Source organism: Musca autumnalis, unplaced genomic scaffold, assembly GCF_047663935.1.
Source record: "Musca autumnalis isolate F117 unplaced genomic scaffold, ASM4766393v1 scaffold_3, whole genome shotgun sequence".
Lineage (NCBI taxonomy): Eukaryota > Metazoa > Arthropoda > Insecta > Diptera > Muscidae > Musca > Musca autumnalis.
This window is the reverse complement of record NW_027411866.1, coordinates 148295166-148322940: the sequence shown is the minus strand read 5'-3', so window position 1 is coordinate 148322940 and position 27775 is coordinate 148295166.

Below are 27775 nucleotides of genomic sequence, written 5' to 3'. Positions count from 1 at the left end.
GCTCCTGCACATCTCGATTGTTGCACACTCCCGCTATTCCATTTATCTCTTCTTCTCCGGAAACGAAGTTTTTCTTCTCTCCTGTTCTCCCGATACCTCTCCCGTGCGCCACGCGTTTCTACTGATTGTAGAGTAGACTTATATGCCGCATTTTTCTCTTTGATTCCTTAGTGAAGGTCTCTGGTATCCGAGTATGGATTTTGCGGCTGTTTGCATGGAGTGGGCAATATTTTGCCATTGTGTTGATATGCTTTTGGGACAAGGAGTTATTTCATTAGGCAATTAAGCTAGTTGCTGTGGCTATATGTTGTGTTTACAAGCTTTCGATGTCCAAATTCCACGTTGTATCTGTTCGTGATTTATTTGCAACGTTTGGACGGGTACGTACCTTTGCTGCACTACTTTGGTCCAAATTTATGTTTGCTCCTCGGAACGGTCGTATATCCAACAAGCTCGATGAATGTCTTCCTTCTATTACAACATGATCAATTTGTTTACGTGTTCTTTGATCTGGTGACAGCCAGGTACCCTTATGAGCATCGAGATGTTTAAATCTGGTACTGTTAACTACCATTTTTTTTGCAGCTGCAAAGTCTATCAGCCTCATACCATTGTCAGGTGTTTCACTGTGGAGACTGAATTTCCCAACTTTTGGGCCAAAGATATTCTTTCAATTTGGCATTAAAATCGCCTAGAATAATTTTAATGTCTAGTGCAGGGCAACGGTTATAAGATTCTTCTAAGTAAAATATATCTTTGGTCTGTTCATCCTTGTCTTCAGTGGGAGCATGAGCGCAAATAAAGCTGATGTTAAAGAATTTTGCTTTTAATCGAATTGTAGCGAGTCTTTCATTTACTGGGGTAAACTGGATACCAGATGTTTTAACCTCCGATCAAATACAAAACCGCAACCAAACGTCACCGTTAGGTGTTGTTGTGACATTTTTCTCAATCCATAGTATTCCCTGTATTGCAGTTTTATTGGGCTTGTACTTTTCAAGTACATCTGCCAGCGCGTAAACAGCACCTTCTCTATAAAGAGTGCGAACATTCCAGGTGCAGATTCGCAGATTAAATGTTTGCGGGGTTCGTCAACTTTAGAGGGGTTTGTTTTTCTTTTCTTTCGTTTTTTCATAGTAGGCTGCTTTTTTCTAGAAGAAAAACCCAAGTTTTTAACTACCTTTAACGGGTGTTCCGTTCCCCAGGTGACACCACAGGGAGGTCAGTGTCCACTTCAGATGGAAGAGGGACCAAGATAAATCCTAGACTCAACATGGCAGAGCCGGTCAGGAGTGTTCCTTGGTATCTTTCATCCTCTACGTTACCCTCCAACACTTCCCCACCATATTTAAATAATGTCACTAGAATGGTATGTACGATATCTTTTGAACGGGGCAACTAATTTCGCGCAAACTTTGGATCACCTAATATTTTGTATATATGTTAAATGTATATGTTCTGTCTGGCATCAATATCAATTCAACATCTACCTTCAGATTCCGTATCAATTGATGTATGGCACAAGGAATCATTCGGCAGCCTTATACAAACACCTTAAACTGAATGCTGTGACACGAAAATCGTATAATATTTTTACCTCTCACACGTGTCACAATTGCATCTTAATCAGCTCATAATCACAATAGTCGCTTGATGTCATTCGCTGTCATCATCAACACCATCATGATCATCACCCTTACCACCATATCGCCTGAGGTAACTTTGTACTTTAATCTCAGTTGTATTTAAATGATTTTACAATAGCTTTACGATGTCATCCTTCATTTCGTGGTAGTACTTGACATTGTTGTCGCCGTCAGGATTGTTCTTGTGGTTGATAGTGATATGTTCCTGTTATTCATCCCATTCATGGTTTGTCACTTGGTTCAGATTTGTTTCACTTCTCTGTACAAGTTCACAACACTTTTGGGTGGTTGGTGGACAGATGGGTAGATCTAATGAATCTTTACTTGTCAACACTACTGCCGTTTGGGTTTTGCATACTTCGGGTATTCACATATCCTGTTTGGATCCTTGTCAAAACCCAACTTTTAGGCAAAAACACGTATGTATACACAATTAAATCTTTCGTGTTAAACTGTCGCATATGATGTAAATCGTCACCATAAATGCCAAAAGTCATAACTAACAAAATAATCATTTTACAGGAGAAGCAAAAAACGTTATAGAATGAAAAACTGTTTTATGGAACATTAATCTTATAAAAGCGAGTATATGGAATATTATCAATCATATACGAATGGGAGTAAGTAATGAAACCAAAACCGCGGAAACGCTTGGTTTTGAAATCCGTCATTACAACAAAATCAACAAAGTTATCCCATTTTCCGAAATACCTTTTCTTGAAATGGATCGTTATTTTTAACGTAGAAGCTCCAAATTTTGCAAGATCATGTATTTTAGTCTTATGCAATAGATTCAATCAAAAAACTAATTTAGATTTTGTTTGGAGATACGACTTGGGACATTTATGGTGACGAAATGTTTGGATGTGTGTAGTATTGCTGCTCAAAGGATTCGGGAATGGATTTTTTACGCCTTTCGCCATAATATTACTGCAATGTGTATGTGTGTATGATCTTTATATCATTATATAAAATAAAATAAATTCAAATTGCAATTACATATCTGAAACTGATAAATTAGTTAAGGTTATCACGTAAAAATGTTGCCTTTGGCCTTACATAAAACTGCATAAGGTGAGTTCTGAATGAAATCGGACGCTTTGGAGAAAAATAGTTTTTGATTTCCTTTAATGTTTGCTTTTTCATCCGGCTCCTCAATAAAACATTTTAGAATATTTTCAGAGTTGGTTTGGCTAATGGTTACGGTGTTGTCGATGTTTGAAAAAATTACTTTTCTAGAAACTATTTCTTGTTTTTTAGCAGTAGACATCGGATTCTTGAATGTTTTTTTATTTCTTGTCCGATTGGACTCAAATTTTGGATCTATACGTTTTAAGTGTAAATTTTTCGATATATATGGCCATATCAAAACATGCAAAAAATATGCAAAATAGGCAAATTAAAATCTAAAATTGTCAATTATAGTTGAAAATCGTCAAAAATCTTCAAAGTGTTCTAAATTAAGATTGTTGGCCGATTAACGTCGATTTTTTAGAAGATTATTAAGTTATTGATACCCCTTACCACAGTGTGGTGTAGGATATAAAAATATGGTTTTATATATGTATATTGTAATACCATTTTTTTATTAATAAACTATGCAATATATAAAATTTGTTAAAATATCAAATATTTTACGTACAATAATACATTTTTTCTTTGTTTTAATTTGTTGCAATAGGCTAGTCTTAACTCAAACGGAAAAAATCAATGTCGGATTTTTTAGGGGCTAAACCTCACCCCCTCTATATTTTTTTTTTTTTATTAGATTTTAAGATTGTCTGAAGTTTGAAGTTTGAGCACAGCTAGGACACGTGTCACTGGGGCTTCGAAGTTATGAAAATGGATGATGGTTTTTTTGTTTAAATAAACGCAATTTACCTAATTTTTGGTATAAGTGACTTATAGGCATTCATAGTTCTTTAATCTTACTCAAATCGGATTTTTTAAAGGCTTTCCAAAACACTTTGCTTGCTTGCCTGCATCTTGTAAGTAAATCAATTTTTGATACATGGAATTCGGGTTCTGTGGTATCTTCGTATTTATTTGCCATACTAGCAAAGTACCCATTACTTCGTATGCGAAAGGATATAAAAAGAAATAAAAAATATATAATACGGAAATGGTGAACAATGAACATTTTGTTGTACTAAATACTAACAGTGGTACAGTGGTATCACTTTAGTCGGGTTTTCTAAAAAAAACCAGCCGCATCTCACCCCAAAACATCAACAGCGTGCCACATTTTATGAGGCATTTTAATAAAGGTGTCCTCAGAAGGTAAAACATTCTTGTAAAAGTTTTTGTAGCATAGGTCTACGTTTCCAAAAAAATTACTAAACCGTTCAGAATAAAGAAACAATTTTGTTAAAAAAATAGAAACCGAAGACGATTCACATAAAACCAATGGTAGAATACCAGACCAAAACCCAGACCCTTATCTCAAATTTTACAGCTTCACCCTACTTATTCGCCCACTACCTGTGGATATTACATGTATAACCATAGCATACGTTTTACGTGGAAATTTTCATAACCATTCAGATCTGGTCCCAACAGTGATCATCATAAAAAATTTCAGTAGTGGAATTCTGTATTTCTTTTTCGAGTTCCCGACAAAAATCGGTAAAATTAAAATGCTTATAATTTCGGTAATTAACTAAATTTTTATTTTTTGAAATGGTGAGAATTCCACTTCAGAGCGCTGGATTTACCTGTTCATTCAATATCAGTGCTCCAATGTTTAGTATTATTTAGGACATCTAGCGTACACAGCGTTATTTCAAATTATATAGCTTTATTCCTACACCCAAGACCAATTTTAGAACCATTTATTGCTTTTCTTTGCCTTACAGTAGTTATTTCCAATACCTTTTCAGCCCTCGGCGACCTCCATACCAATTTTCAGAATTTGTACGTATTTAAAAAAACTCCTTATGTTATGGTTATGGTGGAAAAGAGGGAGTGTGAACAAATGGAGATGTACAGGAGACAGAACGAAGTCCGAAAATTCTACCAAAGAGTGAAGCATCAAACTGATGGCTTTGGTACAGGAATATCCTCCTGTAGAGATCAACAAGGTAATTTGGTAACTGATACAGATAGTGTGCTCAGGATATGGAAAGAACATTTTTCCAAACTGTTGGTATCCGATAGCAGTGAAGACGGCGAAGATACCACAGATCCAATCCCAGATGATGGTATTGAATGTATACCGCCCAGCCAAGATGAGGTAAGGACAGCAATAAACCGGCTGAAGAATAATAAGGCGGCAGGAGCAGATGGCCTACCAGCCGAGCTGTTCAAAACCGGAGGCGACACGCTGATAAGGTGTATGCATCAGCTAGTTAGCACCATCTGGCAGGAAGAACGCGTACCCGACAATTGGAACGTGAGCATCCTATGTCCAGTCCACAAGAAGGGTGATAAGACTGTGTGCTCCAATTATAGGGGCATAAGTCTGCTCCCTATTGCATATAAGATAGTATCTGGCATATTGTGTGAGAGACTAAAGCCTATGGTCAATGAAATTATTGGACCCTATCAGTGCGGCTTTAGACCTGGCAAATCCACCATTGACCAGATATTTACCTTGAGACAAATCCTGGAAAAGACCCAAGAAATGCAGATCGACACCTTCCATCTTTTCGTCGATTATAAAGCAGCATTCGACAGCCCTATACGTTCAAAGGTGTTCCAAGCCATGTCTGATTTTGGTATTCCTGCAAAGCTCATTCGACTTTGTAGAATGACATTAACTGAGACGAGATCCTCAGTTAAAATTGGAAAGAACTTCTCCGAAGAGTTTACTACCAAAAGAGGTTTCAGACAAGGAGACGGCCTGTCGTGTGATCTATTCAACATCCTGCTGGAAAAGGTCATACGAGACGCGAAGGTCAAAAGAAATGGAACGATATACACGAACAGCCACATGTTACTGGCTTATGCCGACGACATTGACATCATGGGTCGATCGGTAAAGGAAGTAACTGACACCTTTGCAAAAGTCGAAAGAGAATCTGCTAAAGTTGGTCTGGCAGTAAACGGCGTCAAAACCAAGTTGATGGTATCGACGCGTAATATGTCCATAAACACCGCACCATCTGTGAATGTTGGTACCTATAATTTTGAGGTAGTAAAGGACTTCGTCTACCTCGGCACCGCCATAAACACAACAAATAACATCAGTTGTGAAATACGAAGAAGAATAGTGTTGGCTAACAGATGCTACTTTGGGCTGAGTAAGCAGTTTAGGAATAAAGCCACCTCTCGTCAAACAAAAATAACACTGTACAAAACACTGATACTACCCGTGCTAATGTATGGTTCCGAAGCATGGGTACTTGCTCAAGCAGATAAGGCAGTGCTTTGTGTGTTTGAGAGAAAAATTCTTCGAAAGATCTACGGGCCAATCTGTGTTGACGGCGAATATATGTGTTGACGGCGAATATCGGCGTCGTATGAACATCGAGCTGTATCAACTATACAATGACATCAATATAATTGAACGAATCGAGATACAACGATTGCGATGGCTAGGCCATGTTATAAGAATGAGTGATGATGAACCCGCTAAAAAGGCGTATAAATACGGGCCGCATGGAGGTTCTCGCAGATCTGGAAGGCCAAAGCTACGTTGGAGCGAACAAGTGAAACGAGATATCACAAAGCTACATATCCCAGATTGGGAAAATACAGCAGCAAACAGAGAGGATTGGAGATTTTTTCTTAGTTCGGCTTATGGAACAAATGTTCTGTAAAAGGCCAGCTAAGTAAGTAAGTATGTTATGGTTCATGCTATACCAAAATGCTACCACATTTAGTACTTTTCGTACCAACCTTGATTATCATTTCCAGCTCTATCAATTCCTCCAAAACCAAATGTAAAACTATTTAGTACTTTACATATAAAGACATAAGTATGAATTTCCGAAACCTCCTCTTAATATTTGTAAATGCCTACCCCTTTAACAACAATGACTCCAGGAACACATTATAGAATTCTACCTCTGTTCCCAATACCAAAATTGGGCCGATTTAGTACTTTTCGTAAATTTATGGTACGTATTTCTTAAACCACTTCCATATACCAACATTACACACCAACACTCACCCTGACTGCAACAATCAAAACAAAAGAAAAAACAACAGTATTCAGACCTGTCGAATACTTATGGTACGTATTGGACAGTATATCTCAACCCTACAGTGACATTAGCCCCAAATAACCAGTAATCTTAATTTAAAATCTCAATTCTTCACTTCAACAATAATCTTAATTCCATATCTCAGGATTGCTGCTTTGTCTGTTCACCCAAATCAAAATTTCCAAACTTCCTCAGTCCTACACTCCAACAGTTATCTTAATTCCAAATTTCAGGATACAAGCTCTACCCGTTCAACCAAATCCAAATTAAGCACCATTTAGAACCCTTCGTACCCATAAGTATGAATTTACAAAACTACCTCAATCCTACACTCCAATGGTAATTTTAGTTCCAAATTTCAGGATTTCTGCCAAACCAAATCCAAATTTTACCAAATTTAGTGCCATTTAGTACACATAAGTTGGAATTTCCAAAACTACCTCCATCCTACACTCTAACAGTAACCTCAATTCCAAATTTCAGGATTCCAGCTCTATTTTTTCACCCACACCCAAATCGTACTAAATTTAGTACCATTTAGTACTTTTCGTATCCACAAGTACGAACTTACAAAACTTCCTCAGTCCTACACTCCAATAATAATCTTAATTCCAAATTTCAGGATTCCAGCTCTACCCGTTCACCCAAATAAAATTTTACCAAATTTAGTACCATTTAGTACTTCTCGTACCCATAAGTACGAATTTCCAAAACTACCTCAATACTTCACTTCAATAGTCATCCTAATTCCAAATTTCAAGATTCCAGCTCTATCTGATCGCCCAAATCCAAATCGTACCAAATTTAGTACCATTAAGTACTTCTCGTACACATAAGTTCGAATTTCCAAAACTCCCTCGATCCTACACTCCTACTGTAATGTAAATTCCAAATTTGAGGACTCCAGCTCTATCCGTTCACCTAAATCCAAATTGTATCAAATTTAGTACCATTTAGTACTTTTCGTCCCCATTGTACGAATTTCCAAAACTCCCTCAATCCTAATAATAATCTTAATTCCAAATTTCGGGATTTCAGTTCTACCCGTTCGCCCAAATCCAAATTCTACCAAATTTAGTACTTTTCGTACACATAAGTACTAATTTCCAAAACTACCTCCATATCTCAAACCTACACTCCAACACTAATCTTTAATCAACATTTTAGGATTACAGCTCTATCCTTTCATCCAAATCAAATGTGTACCAAATTTTCAAAACCACCTCTTATATCAGCCCTACTTTCCTTTCTTGGTTCTCATTTCAAATTTGCATTCCAGCTCTATCCGTCCACATAATACAAAATAGTACCAAGTTTAGTATTTACATTTTAGTACTTTTCGTACACTTCGATTTCGAATTTATAAAAACCCTTATATTAAGTACCTTTCAGTACTTTTCGTACCGTTCTAGTTCGAATTTCCAAAAACCCAGCCTTATCTGATAACTTCCGACTAAAACTGACCCTCACCCAAAATTTCAAGATTCTAGCTTTAGCCGTTTGCTCTGGGCGTTAATGAATCATTAAGTCAGTCAGTCAATCACTTTACACTTTTATTAATATAGATTAACAAGAACTTCGTTAAAAATCATATAATAAAGAAATCAATGTGCCTTGACCCTCATTTCACTACATATTGTATTGTGTTTAAGTTTTTTACAGGACGCTTTTCAAAAAAAAAAAAAAAAAAACTTCAGTGGAACTTGTTTGTTGTAAATCAGTCATAGGTTGCTGGTAGTAATTCAGTTATGTATTTAACCCATCTTCGAACATTTTGTAAATACATATATTGGTTATTTTACGAGTACATATTCTTGACCGCTTGTTTGAGTTTGAAAAATTCCAAAAAAGTATGTTTGGCGTTATAAACGATAGCAAAATCCAAATATTTGCCGAAAGGACGACGTTGAAACCGATATGTCGTTATAAACGATGTCGTTACAAGCGATATTTCTTTGGGATATAAAGTGCAGAAATTCGGAACTTTTGGATTTCGTCGCTATGAGCGATATGACGTTATAAGAGATTTCGAGTGAAACATGTTGCTATTGATGTATATAGTGTCATTTCTTTTTACGTTTGCATCTGCTATAACCTTTTCCAACACAATGTTAATGTGATCACACGAAGGACTGACTCTTTGTCTGAAACCTCTTTTGGTATTGAACTGTCCGGGGAGGTTCTTCCCTATTTGAACAGTTAAAGTCGTCTTAAAAACCCGAATTAGTTTTGTGAGAATACCAGATTCGGACGTGGAATACCTTTGCAATTAGGGGCTGTCGATGGCTTCTCCATAGACAAGAAGATGGATTTTGCGGCTATTTGCATGAAGTGAGCGGAGAGAAGAGACGAAGAGTGCTTGTTTAAGCAATTGGGCCTATTGAGTGGGATATGCTGTGGTTATATATTTTGGTTACAGCTTACCAATGTCCAACATCCGTGTTTTGTCTGTTCGTACTTTATTTGCTACTTTTAATCTCGAACTTACTTTTGCCCAAATAAGCTGGTGGTCTTAGTTTATTTTTGTTCTTCGTAACGATCGTACATCCGAAACGCTCTATGAATGTTCTTCAGCTATGACGAGATAAATTTTATTTCTTGTTTTCTGGTCTGAAGACAACTAGGTGAATATTGACTGGTTCTGCTAACTGTGTGCCATATTTTTGCCGCTGCGAGGTCTATCAGCCTCATTTGATTGTCAGATGTTTCACTGTGGAGACTGAATTTCCCGACTATTGGCCCAAAGGTATTCTCTTTTCCAATTGTGGCATTAAAATCGCCAAAATGTTTCTTCTAAGCGCTCGTAAAATATAACTTTGGTCTGTTCCGGACATAACACCCAGAGTAGAATGTAAGCGGAATTATACATTTTAGTAGGCCTACGTACCAACCAATGCCGAAGTATCCACAAAATCCTCCTGATTTCATAAATTTATTTAAAAACGAAATTATGTCCGAAATTATGTCAGCAGCAGTTCGGAAAAGTTTTACTATACTACGGTATTTGACGAAGACATTGTAATTATTTGTAATAGACATGTAAATATAATGTTTTTCCTAATTTTTTACAAAAATTTTGTATTTTCTTTAATTGTGAAAATATATGTACAGAACATTGTGCGATTTTTCTTTTTCAAAAATACTTTCGCATTTGCCACTATTCGCTTTTCAGGAAATATTTGCTCACTTTTACAAAAACTTTACATTTTCCTAAATAGTGAAAATATTTTTTTTAAAAATGCTTAAATTTGTTCAAAAAATAATTTCGCCTCAGGCACTTTTCTTTTTATACCCTCAGCCTTTAGGCTAAAGAGGGTATTTACACTTTGATACGACCAAAAATGTGCCTCATCGAAATAATGGTTTTAGACCCCAAGTATGTTTGTACGATATCTGTTTCAGACAATTTTGAGTAGATCTAGCAATGTCCGTCCGTCTGTCTGTCTGTCTGTCGGTCTGTCTGGCTGGCTGGTGCGCACGATAACTCTCGAACGGATCAATCGATTCGGTTCAAATTTTGGGTATCAAAATATTTTGTCCATATTCGATTTAAGTTCGAAGATGGGCCATATAGGTCCACTCCTTCAGGTACCTCCCCCACAAATGTTCAAAAATTGTCGCAAAACTTGTGCGCACGGTAACTCTTGTAGGGAATAACCGACTTGGTCCATACTTTGCACATCGTGTAATTTTTACCAAACTTAGATGGGGTTCTAATATGGACTCAATCGGTCCACTCCTTCGGGTACCTCCCACACAAAATTTCGGAAAAGTTCAGTTTAGGACCTGGTCTCGAATCGCTTTGATTTTTGTTTACGCAAGTTGTATTCGCTGTCCTCTATACGACGCTGTAAGTTTCATTAGGGGCAAGTCCATACTTCCTGAGAAAATAGCCTGAAAGTTACATAAAACCCTATGACACCGTGTGTAGTGGTTGGAGCGCAAGATAATTCTCGAACGGATCTGCCGATTCGTCCAAAATTTGGCTTTCGTAATATTTTGTCCAAACTTAGTTCAGGTTCAAAGATGGATTATATCGGTCCACTCCTTCCGGTACCTCCCCCACAAAAGTTCGAAAATGTTCGGAAAATTTGTGCGTACGATAACTCTTGAAGGGAGTAACCGATTTGGTCCATACTTTGCACATTATAAAATTTCTACCAGACTTAGATGAGGTTCCAATATGGACTCAATCGGTAAACTCCTTCAAGTACCTCCCACACAAAATTTCGGAAAAGTTCAGTTTAGGACCTGCTCTCGAATCGTCTTGCTTTTTGTTGTAACATCTTGTATTCACTGTCCCCTATACGAAGGTACAAGTTTCCTCAGGGGCAAGTCCATACTTCCTGAAAAAATAGCCTGAATGTTGAAAAACAAACTCTATGACACCATGTTTATGGATGGAAGCGCAAGATAATTCTCAAACGGATATGCCGATTCCGGCCAAAATTTGGCCTTCGTAATATTGTTTCCAAACTTAGTTTAAGTTCGTAGATAAGCCATATCGGTCCACTCCTTCAGGTACCTACCCCACAAAAGTTCAAAAATATTCGGAAAAATTGTGCGTACGATAACTCTTGATGGGAGTGACCGATTTGGTCCATACTTTACACATTCTCATAATATCTACCAAATATATATCAGGTTCGAATATGGACTATATTTGTCCACTCCATCCCGTACCTCCCACACAAAATTTTGGATAAGTTCACTTTAAGACCTGCTCTCGAATGACTTTGATTTTTGTTGAAGCAACTTACATTCGCTGCCTCAATTACGATGGTAAAAGTTGTTTCAGGGGCAAGTCCATGATTCTTGAGAAAACAGCCCGAAGGGTGTAAAAACCCGCCTATGGCACCCCTATGGTCTATGTCGGTCCATTCCTTTAAGTACCTTTTCCGCAAAATTTTTGAACTTAAATCCTAATCAACATTTTTGTTTTTGCGACCAAAATTTTGAAACCCCCTAAATACATAAGTTTTTTTTGAAAAAAGTGTTCCAATTTGCACAGGCTGAGGGTATATCTCTGTCGGCAAAGCCGACTGATACTTTTTTACTTGTTTCTATCTTCTTAAATTGTGAAAATATTTTTATAAAAAATTGCGCGATTTTTCAAAAATATTTACGCCTGTGGCGCTTTTTGCTTTACAGGAAGTATTTAGAAAGTTTAAAAAACAACTTTTTCTACCCTCAGCATTTATGCTAACGAGGGTATATGAAGAAAAGTCAAAATTTTTTAGTTTTCCATAAAAAAAATTAAAAATTTTTTTTTAAGCTACATGAAAGATTTTTGGTACATACATAAGCTGCAAACACAACAGATAACCACAGCATATTCCACTCAACTGACCCAATTGCTTAATGAAAGCGCTTCTCGTCCCGATAACATATCAGCAGAATGGCAAAATATTGCCCACTCCATGCAAACTGCCGCAAAATCAGTACTTGGATACCAGAGACCTCCACCAAAGAATCCATGGTATGACCAGGAGTGCCGTGCTGCTACCGAAGAAAAAAATGCGGCATATATGGCTACTTTACAATCAGTAGCAACGCGTAGCGCACGAGAGAGGTATCGGGAAAAAAGGAGAGAGGAGAAACGTCTTTTCCGCAGGAAAAAGAGAGAGATGGAAAAGAGGTAGTGTGAACAAATAGAGATGTACAGTAGACAGAACGAAGTCCGAAAATTCTACCAAAGAGTGAAGCATCAAACTGATGGCTTTGGTACAGGCATATCCTCCTGTAGAGACCAACAAGGTAATTTGGTAACTGATACAGATAGTGTGCTCAGGATATGGAAAGAACATTTTTCCAAACTGTTGGTATCCGATAGCAGTGAAGACAGCGAAGATACCACAGATCCAATCACAGAAGATGGTATTGAATGTGTACCGCCCAGCCAAGATGAGGTAAGGACAGCAATAAACCGGCTAAAGAATAATAAGGCGGCAGGAGCAGATGGCCTACCAGCCGAGCTGTTCAAAACCGGAGGCGACACGCTGATAAGGTGTATGCATCAGCTAGTTAGCGCCATCTGGCAGGAAGAACGCGTACCCGACGATTGGAACGTGAGCATCCTATGTCCAGTCCACAAGAAGGGTGATAAGACTGTGTGCTCCAATTACAGGGGCATAAGTCTTCTCCCTATTGCATATAAGATAGTATCTGGCATATTGTGTGAGAGACTAAAGCCTATGGTCAATGAAATTATTGGACCCTATCAGTGCGGCTTTAGACCTGGCAAATCCACCATTGACCAGATATTTACCTTGAGACAAATCCTGGAAAAGACCCAAGAAATGCAGATCGACACCTTCCATCTTTTCGTCGATTATAAAGCAGCATTCGACAGCCCTATACGTTCAAAGGTGTTCCAAGCCATGTCTGATTTTGGTATTCCTGCAAAGCTCATTCGGCTTTGTAGAATGACATTAACTGAGACGAGATCCTCAGTCAAAATAGGAAAGAACCTCTCCGAAGAGTTTATTACCAAAAGAGGTTTCAGACAAGGAGACGGCCTGTCGTGTGATCTATTCAACATCCTGCTGGAAAAGGTCATACCAGACGCGAAGGTCAAAAGAAATGGAACGATATACACGAACAGCCATATCGACGCCTCCAAACAATAGTATGCTAAGTCGACTTAGCATGTTTTCAAGTTCTTTACATTTTTATATTTAAGGTCCTTTTACTTAAATTCTGTCAAATTTTGGTAATGATCGGACAATCCGAACGGAAGTTATAAACAAATTTTTCCTTAGCATAGTACTTAAGGTCAAAGAAATTTCCAAACTTTAAGAGCTTGTCCTGCAAAACTCGCTTTTCAGAATTAGCAAACTATTATTTCGATTTCGGTGTCGAACGTCCTTTAACTTAAATTCTGTCTAATTTTGGTAATGATCGGTCAATCCGAACAGAAGTTATAAACAAATATTGACTTAGCATAGTACTGAAGTTCAAAAAAATTTCCAAACTTTGAGAGCTTCTCCTGCAAAACTCACTTTTTATACTTAGCATACTATTATTTGGAGGTGTCGATATGTTACTGACTTATGCCGACGACATTGACATCATGGGTCGATCGGTAAAGGAAGTAACTGACACCTTTACAAAAGTCGAAAGAGAATCTGCTAAAGTTGGTCTGGCAGTAAACGGCGAAAAAACCAAGTTGATGGTATCGACGCGTAATATTACCACAAACCCCGCACCATTTGTGAATGTTGGTACCTACAATTTTGAGGTAGTAAAGGACTTCGTCTACCTCGGCACCGCCATAAACACAACAAATAACATCAGTTGTGAAATACGAAGAAGAATAGGGTTGGCTAACAGATGCTACTTTGGGCTGAGTAAGCAGTTTAGGAATAAAGCCACCTCTCGTCAAACAAAAGTAACACTTTACAAAACACTGATACTACCCGTGCTAATGTATGGTTCCGAAGCATGTGTACTTGCCCAAGCAGATAAGGCAGTGCTTGGTGTGTTCGAGAGAAAAATTCTTCGAAAGATCTACGGGCCAATCTGTGTTGACGGCGAATATCGGCGTCGTATGAACAACGAGCTGTACCAACTATACAATGACATCAATGTAGTTGAACAAATCGAGATACAACGATTGCGATGGCTAGGCCATGTTATAAGAATGAGTGATGATGAACCCGCTAAAAAGGCGTATAAATACGGGCCGCATGGAGGTTCTCGCAGATCTGGAAGGCCAAAGCTTCGTTGGAGCGAACAAGTGAAACGAGATATCAGTAAGCTACATATCCCAGATTGGGAAAATACAGCAGCAAACAGAGAGGATTGGAGATTTTTTCTTAATTCGGCTTATGGAACAAATGTTCTGTAAAAGGCCAGCTAAGTAAGTAAGTAAGTAGATTGGGAAAAAAATCCCATTCTTAAATCTGTTCGAGATACTAATTTTGGTTGTTGCGCGCAAAAGTTATGGCGGTTTCAATTCTGATAAAAAGAAAAAAAATCTTTAAAAGACTCTAATCATTATATTGAGAAACTCTCTTAATTAGGGGCTCCCTACGTAATATATGATTACTGAGGCCCCATAACATTAGTGAAAAAGTTTTAAGTTTTCGCGGAAATTGAGAAAGAGTTTAAAAAATTGGTACTTTGCAACTTGTTTTAATAAAATTCAAGATGCGTAAACATCCTAAAAATATTTTAAAAAATATGTACGTAATCTAAACATCGCGATGATTCAAATGAAACCAAAACAAGTAAAAAAGTATCAGTCGGCTTTGCCGACAGAGATATACCCTCAGCCTGTGCAAATTGAAACACTTTTTTTCACAAAAAAATTATGTATTTAGGGGGTTTCAAAATTTTGGTCGTATGATTAAAGTTCAAAAATTTTGCGGAAAAGGTACTTAAAGGAATGGACCGACATAGACCATGGGGGTGCCATAGGGGGTTTTTACACCCTTCGGGCTGTTTCTCAAGAAGTATGGACTTGCCCATGAAACAACTTTTACCATCGTAATTGAGGCAGCGAATGTAAGTTGCTTCAACAAAAATCAAAGTGATTCAATAGCAGGTAATAAAGTGAACTTATCCAAAATTTTGTGTGGGAGGTACGGGATGGAGAGGACCGATATAATCCATCTTTGAACTTAAACTAAATTTGGACAAAATATTACGAAAGCAGAATTTTGGACCGAATCGGCAGATCCGTTCGAGAATTATCTTGTGCTCCAACCACTACACACGGTGTCATAGGGTTTTTTGTAACTTTCAGGCTATTTTCTCAGGAAGTATGGACTTGCCCCTAATGAAACTTACAGCGTCGTATAGAGGACAGCGAATACAACTTGCGTAAACAAAAATCAAAGCGATTCGAGACCAGGTCCTAAACTGAACTTTTCCGAAATTTTGTGTGGGAGGTACCCGAAGGAGTGGACCGATTGAGTCCATATTGGAACCTCATTTAAGTTTGGTAGAAATTACACGATGTGTAAAGTATGGACCAAATCGGTTATTCCCTACAAGAGTTATCGTTCGCACAAGTTTTGCGACAATTTTTGAACATTTGTGGGGGAGGTACTTGAAGGAGTGGACCTATATGGCCCATCTTCGAACTTAAATCGAATCTGGACAAAATATTTCGATACCCAAAATTTGAACCGAATCGATTGATCCGTTCGAGAGTTATCGTGCGCACCAGCCAGCCAGACAGACAGACGGACAGACAGACAGACGGACGGACATTGCTAGATCTACTCAAAATTGTCTGAAACGGATATCGTACAACCATACTTGGGGTCTAAAACCATTATTTAGATGAGGCACATTTTTGGTCGTATCAAAGTGTAAATACCCTCTTTAGCCTAAAGGCTGAGGGTATAACTATACAAATCCGTTTAATGGTTTGCATATTATAGCAAAAACAAAAAGATACATATATTGAGGAAATTTATAAAATTTTTGAAAGAGAAAATATTTATTAAAATTTATATTGTGAGTTAGTTGAAAAAATGTAGGAAAAATTTGTCGGAGTTATTTTTTCTATTTTAGAGAAATTTCACGCAAAAAATCGAATTTTTTATTCTAATCACTTCTCGAATACACACTAACATATAGCGGAAGATATGGGTATCGTTCAAATAAATGTTGGGTTCCTTTTAATGGGGTATACTCTTGAAATAAAACTGTATCGAGTAATGTTCTTTTTGAAATGCGTGTAAAACGCGAAATCCTCAAAATCACTTTATGCGCATGCGGTTTAACCACACCACGAATTCTTCTCTTTTAAATTGTACACATTTGCTAGGATTTACTTTAGCCGCTAAGATGTAGCATCATCTGCAGTTTAGTGTGCAACAAACTGTATAACGCTTATAATTTGCACAAAGTGCATACACTTTTTATGCGCATCCGATTTCACTATCATGTATTTTTTCATATACATCGATCTAAACCTATTTCGATAAAATCCATCAAGAACAGTATTTTTGGGATAAATCGGACAAAGCTCCCATGGCACTAAATTTTTTAAACCACTGTTTTCGCAAAAACTCGTATGATGTGTCAGTTTCTTCATTGAAAAGGAAACGATCCACAGAAAACGCGATTTTCAAAAACATTTTTCGCAAATTTTTCAATTTTTGCAGTAGCCATTTCCGCCGTTCTAGTAGATGGATTTTTACGATCTGTGATTCATATGATCCGGATCGTCGAAAAACTAAAATATCGCGGGGTACCAGCATACTCAAAACGATATTGTAAATACTGTACCCAAAAAATAGGTTTTTTAGAAAATATATCGCACTAAATTTTGGCCTTTGGCAGTAGATTACTCTGCTGCTGTGTGGGCTACATACTCAATATACATATCAGATTATGCGAAATCGCGAGATCTTTAATCCTATAATTGGTTTTTTGAAATATCCGAATGCGCGTCCCAGTTACATAAAAAATACAAAAAACACCTGAAATCCGGCTTCAAAATGTCAGCATCGATAAAAGGTGGATGCAGAGGAAATTTTGGAAAGTGATACATTAGAAGTGTAATCTTCATTTTGTATTCTCCTACTTTTACTTTGGACAGATGTCCGTCATTTGAATGATTTAATCAGAAATCGAATAGCAATGTAAAAAACCTGTTTACCTTCAACGTGTTTTACCTATGTTTTTTCCTTTACGCGGTCGTAACTACCACGTAAATTAAATTTTTTTGCTAAAATTTTGAGCTTTGTACAAAAACATCTAAATTAATCCAGCAATAGTCATAGTTACTGGGAAACTACAATAGTTCGCGTATTATAATAGTACAAACCTTGGCTTCATGGAAACTAAAAAATTTTGACTTTTCCTCATATACACTTTCATACGGGCAAAATGTGCCTCATCGAAATAATGGTTTTAAACCCAAAGTATGTTTGGACGAAATCCGTTTCAGACAATTTTGAGTTGATTAAGCCATGTCCGTCCGTCAGTCTCTCTGTCTGTCTGACTGGTTGGAGCGCGCGATAACTCTCGAGTGGATCAACCGATTCGGTCCAAATTTTGACTTTCGTAATATTTTGTCCAAACATAGTTTAAGTTTGAAGATGGGCTATATCGGTCCACTCATTCCGGTACCTACCCCACAAAAGTTCGAAAATGTTCGGAAAATGTGTGCACACCATATCTCTTGAAGTGAGGAACCGATTTCATCCAAACATTGCACATCGTGATATTTCTACCAGACTCAGGTGCGGTTGTAATATGGACTCAATTGGTCGAATCCTTCGGGTACCTCCCACACCAAATTTCGGATAAATTGACTTGCATTCACTGCCTCAATTACGACGGTAAAAGCTTTTTTAGGCCAAGTCAATACTTTTTGAGAAAACAGCCCGAAAGGTGGAAAGACCCCTATGGCACCATATCACAATGGTCCCAAATCCAAATTTTCTGGCCAAAACTATTTCAACGTCCATTTTGTATTGAAATTAATTATTGTTTATAATAAATGTGTACAAACAGCAATTCTTACGTCTTACAGACCAAAATGACCAAAAACGGCCAAAATTTGTTGAACAGGGTGGTCCCGTTGTGTGGGGTCTAAACCAAAACATTGACCAATGTTAATAATTTTTGGTACGAAGGATTCATATGTTCCAAGAGGTCAAAATACCAAATTTCAGCCGAATCGGTTATAAAGTGTCGCTAAAATCCACAAAATATCTAAAATCGGACGGTACTTTTATGTGGGGGCTATGACAAAAAATGGACCTATTTTCAAAAAAAAAAAAACATACATACTTGTTTTCTACACTCTGAAACCCTTAAATATGAATATTAAGGAAAATCAGTTGATAGATGTGGGTATTACCGTTCTATTTCAATTGGATACTACGTACAGTCACAACGGGTATTTACAAAAAATGCTCCCATCTTAAAATAGAAAAATCCACTTTATTTTAACTGTGGGAAATTTGAGCACGATTTGACTCCTGAATTTATTAGTACAGACCCCCTGCTATCTTTCAAATTTGATTTGGAGGTGGACATATTTGGAAATTTTTTAAAAGTTTAAGTATATTTAAAAAATATTTGTAAAAAATAATTTTTTATATAAAAACATTGATTTTATTACGCTAATTTTACAAATTTCATCGTTCTTTTTGTAAAAATTATGAAAGTACTCATTAACAGCTTCCCAATTCATAATAACTTTGGTCTCACTTCTGTATATTTATGCAGCGACGCAATACAACAAAAATTGTATATTTTACAGCACAAAGCCTGTTTTATTTTTACATAAAAAGTATCAACTTTGGTACTGCGCCAATCAACGAATACTAACGTTATTTACAAAAACTAATTATTTTCAAATGACTTGATGTGTTTTTTATTATTCTGTGCAAAAAAAGTTAAAATTTCGAAACTTCAAAAATAGGGTTTTGACCAAAAATTTCCTGATTGAAACCTATGTGCATATGTAGTGGCTGGAGAGCAGGATAACTCTCGAACTGATCAACCGATTTGGTCAAAAATTGGGCCTTCGTCATACTTTGTCCAAATTTCAGTTTCAGTTCGAAGATGAGCAATACCGATACACAGCATCCGGAACTTCCTCCAATATTTGAAAAATTTCACTAAACTGCGCTATGTTTCTTGAACGGGTCAACGAATTTGGTCCAAATTTTGGATCTCCTAACATTTTGTCCAAATTTAGTTAAACTTCTAAAATTGCCCATATCGGTCCTCTCCTTAGGATACCTCACCCGCAAAAGTTCAACATTTGTGTCCAAGTGCAGTTTAGGGTCTATTCGAAAATCCGTTGGAAATGCATACCGATGCTGTTCTATATGGTCCTGTTTACAGCGATATTATGTTTTCCGTGGACATGTCCATGCATCCTGGCATACTGGTCCAAAAGTTATACGATGACCCACTGAAATGACTAGTGGGCGCGATATCTTTCGAAAAGATATGACTCCCAAAATAAGATCCACTTCGATAATTTACTATGTCGGTCCACGGTACACTTTTGAACTTTAATCCTAATCCACATTTTTGTCGGCAAGTTCAAATGCCCAAAAAGTGTTTCAATTCAGATGGACTGAGGGTATATCTCTGTCGCCAAAGCCGACTGATACTTTTTACTTGTTATTTTCTTAAATAGTGAAAATATTTTTGTAAAAAATCGCACGATTTTTTTTTTCAAAAAAAAATTTTCCCCTGCGCACAGTGCGAAATTTGGGAAGTTTAGTGGAACTTTAAGGGATTTTCAAAGAAATGAAATTAATTAAACTTTTATTGAATTCGTTAGCTAAGTACTCCACTGCAAATGGTCCATACTCAGTTTGCCGATTTACGACTAAAAAATGCACTTAAAGTTGCACTTTTGTTTAATATTTTTTTTTTTGTAAGAAATGTATTTTTGATTCATTAAAAAAATGGAGTGGCGCGGACAAATGGTAAGTCAGTATGCCATGATTTATTTTTCTTAATATTTTACAAAATAATTATGATATTTTACACTTTAAAAAATGCAAAAAACCTTTATTGTTTTCGTGTAATTTTAGACGGAAAGAAGTGATTTTTTGAAGTTTTCAAAATTGTAATTTTTTATTTTCCGTGGTAATTTCAAAAGTCAATTACGTACATTCACGTGTTAAGATATATATAATCTGAAAGATTGGATTTTCCTCTATTCGCAAAGCTATAAAACTGGTGCGGTATTGCGCGGTCTTTGGAGATATTCAAGATTTTCTACAAAGACTTCGGGAATTTCATTCAGTTGCATTTTCCAAAAGTGGAAGGTAAACGCGACAATGAACGCCATTGTTGACTGTGTTTTGAAGAAATGGACTCACTAATTCTAACAGTGATAATTTCTGTAAAATTAAGAAACCTCTCGCAATTTTTCATAGTTTTGACCTCTAAATATTGGTGATTTACATATAGTGCAACATTTTTAGATGCTGCGGTACAAATACGACAATACGTTAAAAATTGTAATGCAGTGCAGACCTGAAATTGATCTGAAAGACATTATTAACAAAATTAATGGTACAGACCTGCTGAATGGACCAATAAACATTATAGATACAAATGAAAACAAAAAATATTGACATTTTACTCCTTAATAGATGTGTAGGGTTGTGGGGCTTCACCCAGAAGTGGACCTATGCTGACAGCTTTTGTGTGAGGAGGTTTTTTATTCGCTAACATCTTAAAATTTACATTTCCATCAAAATCGGCTGCAATTTTTTCTTCAACCTTTAAAATGCCCAATATGAGGGAACCCAGCATGTGGGGCTATTCCAAAACGCGAACCTATATTAAAAATATTTTGTACATATGTTTTCTATCCGCTGAAAACTCAATATACCAATTTGCATCAAAATCGATTGAAAAATGAATGTAAAACGTAAAAACGGCAGCCATCGTTAGATGACCGCTACAGGAAGCCGCGGGTCTATGTGGCCCAATTTGAGTCGCGCGATTTTTTTAAAATATTTTCGCCTGCTGCGCTTTCCGTTTTTCAGAAAGTATTTGAATATTTTTACAAACATTTTTAATTTTCGATTGTTTTTCAAAACGAACTGACAGTGTTGCAAAAATTTTACAATTTAAATTTAAATCATGATATTGGTAGCGATCAGTAAAATTTTTGCAACACTGTCAGTTCGTTTTGAAAAACATTACTCTCTGTAATAGAGGATAATAAATGAAGTTGAGCCAGTGGGGGAATACTCCACTCATGCAATCGAAAATGAGATTGAATCTTCAACAATAAACAAAACAAACAAAAAACAGCCGAGGCACGGGCGAATGGAGCTTTGTTAAAAACAAAATTCCAATAACAACCTCACAGGCAACTGTGGTGATGTTATTTTCCACTCACAGAATTCGACGAATTCTTAGTTGATACGTGCTGACATGTTGCAGAATATTTTGATTTTGGTGTTTCTTTGGAAAAGCCGAAAAGTGAGTGTGATTCTCATTCATTTGGGAATACTAGACACTTAAAGAGTTCGGTTTTTCACTAAAAAGGCATCATTTCAAAAACTGAGAAGCCAATTGATAATTCCCTTCGCCGGGATGAAATCATGATATTGGTAGGTAGCGATCAGTAAAATTTTTGCAACACTGTCAGTTCGTTTTGAAAAACATTACTCTCTGTAATAGAGGGTAATAAATGAAGTTGAGCCAATGGGGGAATACTCCACTCAAGCAATCGAAAATGAGATTGAATCTTCAACAATAAACAAAACAAACATTTTTAATTTTGTTAAATTTTGAAAATATTTTTGTAAAAAATTGCTTTTTGTTTTTCAGAAAGTATTTGAATATTTTTACAAAAATTTTCTATCTTCTTGAATTGTGAAAATATCTTTGAAAAAATCGCGTTATTTTTCAAGAATATTTTCGTCTGCGCCGCTTTTTTTCTCAGAAAGTATTTGGATATTTTTACAAACATTTTTTATATTCTTAAATTGTGAAAAAAATTTAAAAAATCGCGCGATTTTTAAAAATATTTCCGCTTGTAGCGCTTTTTGTTTTTCGGAAAGTATTTGCAAATTTTAACAAACACTTTTTTATTCTTACTTTTTATTTTCCTGCAGGCAGAATTTTCATTTAAAATAGGTTTGAAGACAAATTTAGAATATAGTTCGATTTGTATTGGCTACTACTTATTTTGTACTTAATTTTCTTAAAATCAATTATAAATTATATTATGAAATGACAAATGTATATGAACTTAAAGTTAATTTTTAATAATTATACCCTACACCACTATGTGGAAAGGGTGTTATAAGTTTGTTTTGTTTCATGTAACACCGCGAAATATACGTCGGTATACCAATCATCATATCTCGGCGAGATAAAGCGATTTTGTCGTATAAAAAGGCCCATATCGATCCTCTCCTTAGGAAACCTCCCCTACAAAATTCAACATTTGTGTCTAAGTGCAGTTTAGGTCAGTACAAAGATCCTTTGGAAATGTTTACCGTGGACAAGTCCATGATTCCTTGCATATTGGTGCCAAAATAATGTTCAATGGACTATGTCGGTCCATTACTTTAAGTACTTCCTCCTCAACACTTTTGAACTTTAATCCTTATCAACATTTTTGTGGGCAAGTTCAAATGTCCAAAAAGGGTTACGAAATTCTGAAAAGACCCAAAATACATTCGATCTGGCCGTAGATGAAAGTTTCAATACACATAGCCTGAGGGTATATCTCTGTCGGCAAAGCCGATTGATACTTTTTTACTTGTTTTTACTTATTTCCAATAAAACATGATTGTGTTACACATTTATGTCTTTGAAATTTTATAATTATATTTTATTACAAAACTAATTTAAATTTTAATTACACTTTGAGTCTGATTAAAGTTTTTAACTTTTTCTTCGCTCTCCTCCCACTTGCAGCCACACAAATAAAAGTTCATTTTAATTTGGTGTCAATTTATGTAAATTTCAACATTAATTAAAATTGCCTAGAGTCATGACAGCAAAACAGCTTAAAAATCCACCACACAATTCAATTAAAGGGACTTTAGCGGTAATGCGATTGAAAAATCACAACAACAAAAAACAACTTTGTGAATTGTAGCATTTTGACAAAAAAAAATCTTAAGTTAAAATGCAATTAACATATTTTATCACCCCAAAAAATATTAATTTCACGGATAAGAAAATTATCCTCTTAAAAGTAGTTAATTTCAGTTAATTAAAATCAAAAATACTTCTATTAATAGAGGAGGGGTTGGTCAGATGAGATTGTGGACTAAACTCTAATTCTGTTAATGACAAATATGAAATTCGGGCTACTTTTACCCATGAGCCCCTGAGAATTGGAGAGACTTATGCTCTCCAAAAATATTCTGTAGTATAGCTCTTATAGTTTCTCCAAAAACATTATCTAGAAAAATTATATTATCTTCGCAATATTGAACTGTTTATTACCCATATTTCCCCGATTTATATTCTCCACAGAATTTAATAAACTTTAGTTTATAAACCCTAATAATTTTTCTTCACAACTAATACACATTAAATTAAATTAATCATCATTTATAAGTTATAACAATAATAAATTTATTGTGCTGAAAAAAACGAAGAAAGAAAGAAAACAAAACCTAACGACAAGCAATTCATAAAAAGAATGCAAACATTTCGAAATAGGGAAAAAAAGAAGGATACGTCTGGTCATCTTAGCCATCGAGCATATGTTTGTTGTTGTTATGGCTATATTAGACATACTTATGTCTTGGTCATATATCTGTGTAGGTGAATGGTTATTCTTGGTCAACATCTCCCACTTTCTTTTCTTACATTTATGAACGCAACGTAGATGATTTGTGCGCCAAGGTATTTTCGTTCTCCTTAAATTTGTGTTTTGTTTTCTTATTAAATTGTTTGCGGCATTCCTTCGTGTTTTTTTTTTCCTCTCGCCCTTCGGTCTTCCAGTTACCGTTGTAAGAATATCATCAGACAATCCGTCCACAAACTTGAGATCGAAATAGTCTTCACCGTTGCATGTGCTATCTATGGTTTCAAAGTGTCTTTCTCCTCGATGCGTTGACATGGTTACGGGTGTTATGGTCAGGAAAATATTATTACAACACTTTATGTGATATACACCCATCCGCCAACGTTTGGTTGGCTTTCAAGTGTACACGGAATTGGTTTACTTACGTAAAATGGCTCCGACGCCAACGACTTGAAGATGGTATCTTTAACCATTGTTTGCTTAATATTAATCGACTTTTCCGGCATTTATGTGGTTAAATTTAATGATGGCAACAACAAAATGAGTTATACACGCATCTATGTTTTGTGTGGAACAAAGAGAACCCATAGTATTTAATATAAAACAGGTCATAAAGAAAACAGGTATTTCATCTACATGTTTTGAACTGTAAAAACTTTACATCGGCTTTTCTTATAAATAAATAAATTTTGTAACATGACTAAGCCTTTATAATTGATATAAATAACGTAAAGCCTATCGTCAGCTTCATAAGCGTAGATTTTTAAAGAAAAACTTTTTTATGCTTGAATTTTTAAAGAAAAACTTTTTAAGCGTTAATTTTTAATGAAAATGTTGAGTTTGTCTTCCACCTTGTAAGCGTGGACTATATAAAGAAGTTTTTGAAGTTTTTCCTCCGCTTTTTAAGCGTGGATTTATCAAGAAAATTCGCAGTTTGTTCTTCACTTTTTTAAGCCTAAATTTATAAAGAAAAATTTCAAGTTTGTTCTTCAATTTTTAAGTGTGAACTTTTAAAGAAAATTTTGAAGTTTGTCTTCAACTTTTTAAGCGTGGATTTTCAAGGAAAATTTTGAAATTGGGTTCCACTTTTTAAGCGTGGATTTTTAAGGAAAATTTTGAAGTTTATCTTCCACTTTTTAAGCAAGGATTTTTAAGGAAAATTTTGAAGTTCGTCTTCCACTTTTTAAGCAGGGATATTTAAGACAAATTTTGAAGTTCGTCTTTCATATTTTAAGCGTGGATTTTTAAGAACAATTTTCAAGTTTTTCTACCACTTTTTAAGCGTTGATTTTTAAGGAAAATTTAGAATTTGTCTTCCACTTTTTAAGCCTTGATTTTTAAAGACAAATTTGAATTCTGTTGAGCACTTTTTTACCATTGATTTTTAAGGACAACTGTGAAGTTCGTCTTCCACTTTTTAAGCGTGGATTTTTAAGAATAATTTTCAAGCCTGTCGTCCACTTTTTAAGCGTGGATTTTTAAGCGAAATTCTGAAGTTTATATTCCGCTTGTTACGAATGCATTTTTCAGGAAAATTTTGAAATTTGTCTTTCACTTTTTAAGAGCGGATTTTTAAGGAAAATTTTGAGGTTTGTCTTTCACTTTTTAAGAGCGGATTTTTAAGGAAAATTTTGAAGTTTGTCTTCCATTTCTTTGGCTTGCATTTTTAAGGAAAATTTTGAAGTTTGTCTTCCAATTTTTAAGCGTTGATTTTTAAAGACAATTTTGAAGTCTGTCGAAATCTGTTTCAGCGTGGATTTTTAAGGAAAACTGTGAAGTTTGTTGTCCATTTTTTAAGGAAAATTTTGAAGTTTGTCTTTCACTTTTTAAGCGTTGATTTTTTAAGGGAAATTTTGAATTTGTCTTTATATTTTTAAGCGTGGATTTTTTAAGGAAAATTTTGAAGTTTGTCGTTTACTTTTTAAGCGTGGATTTTTATGAAAAATTTTCAAGTTTGTTTTCCACTTTTAAGGCGTGGATTTTTAAGGAAAATTTTGAAGTTTGTCGTTTACTTTTTAAGCGTGAACTTTTAAGCAAATGTTTAAGTTTGTCTTCCACTTTTTAAGCGTGGATTTTTAAGAACAATTTTCAAGTTTGTTTTCCACTTTTGAAGCGTGGATTTTTAAGGAAAATTTTGAAGTTTGTCTACCACTTTTTAAGCCTTGATTTTTAGGGAAAATTTTGAATTTGTCTTCCACTTTTTAAGCCTGGACTTTTAAGGAAGATTTTGAAGTATGTCTTCCACTTTTTAAGCGTGGATTTTTAAGGAAAATTTTGAAGTATGTCTTCCACTTTTTACGCGTGGATTTTTACGGAAAATTTTGAAGTATGTCTTCCACTTTTTAAGCGTGGATTTTTAAGGAAAATTTTGAAGTATGTCTTCCACTTTTTAAGCGTGGATTTTAAGGACAATTTTGAAGTATGTCTTCCACTTTTTAAGCGTGGATTTTTAAGGAAAATTTTGAAGTATGTCTTCCACTTTTTAAGCGTGGATTTTTAAGGAAAATTTTGAAGTTTATCTTCCACTTTTTAAGCGTGAATTTTAAAGGAAAATTTTGAAGTTTGTTTTCCACTTTTTAAGCGTGACTTTTTAAGGAAAATTGTGAAGTTTGCCTCCCACTTTTTAAGCGTGGATTTTTAAGAACAATTTTCAAGTTTATTTTTCACTTTTTAAGCGTGGATTTTTAAGGAAAATTTTGAAGTTTGTCGTTAACTTTTTAAGCGTGAACTTTTAAGGAAAAGTTCAAGTTTGTCTTCCACTTTTTAAGCGTGGAGTTTTAAGAACAATTCTCAAGTTTGTTTTCCACTTTTTAAGCGTGGATTTTTAAGGAAAATTTTGAAGTTTGTCTACCACTTTTTAAGCCTTGATTTTTAGGGAAAATTTTGAATTTGTCTTCCACTTTTTAAGCCTGGGTTTTTAAGAACAATTTTCAAGTTTGTCTACCACTTTTTAAGCGTTGATTTTTAAGGAAAATTTTGAAGTTTGTCTTCCACTTCTTAAGCGTGGATTTTTGAGAACAATTTTCGAGCTTGTCTTCCACTTTTTAAGCGTTGATTCTTAAGGAAATTTTTGAATTTGTCTTCCAATTTTTACGCTTTGATTTTTAAAGAAAATTTTGAAGTCTGTCGACCACTTTTTTACCCTGGATTTTTAAGGACAACTGTAAAGTTTGTCTTCACACTCTTTAAGCGTGGATTTTTAAGGAAAATTTTGAATTTTGTCTTTCACTTTTTAAGCGTGGATTTTTAAGGAAAATTTTGAAGTTTATCTTGCACTTTTTAATCGTAGATTTTTGAGGAAAATTTTGAAGTTTATCTTTCGCTTCTTAAGCGTCGATTTTTAAGGAAATTTTTGAAGTTTATCTTGCACTTTTTAAGCGTAGATTTTTGAGGAAAATTTTGAAGTTTATCGTTCGCTTTTTAAGGAAAATTTTGAATTTTGTCTTTCACTTTTTAAGCGTGGATTTTTAAGGAAAATTTCAAGTTTGTCTTCCACTTTTTAAGAGCGGATTTTTAAGGAAAATTTTGAAGTATGTCTTCCACTTTTTAAGCGTGGATTTTAAGGAAAATTTTGAAGTATGTCTTCCACTTTTTAAGCGTGGATTTTTAAGGAAAATTTTGAAGTATGTCTTCCACTTTTTTTAAGGAAAATTTTGAAGTATGTCTTCCATATTTTAGGCGTGGATTTTTAAGGAAAATTTTGAAGTATGTCTTCCACTTTTTAAGCGAGGATTTTTAAGGAAAATTTTGGAGTT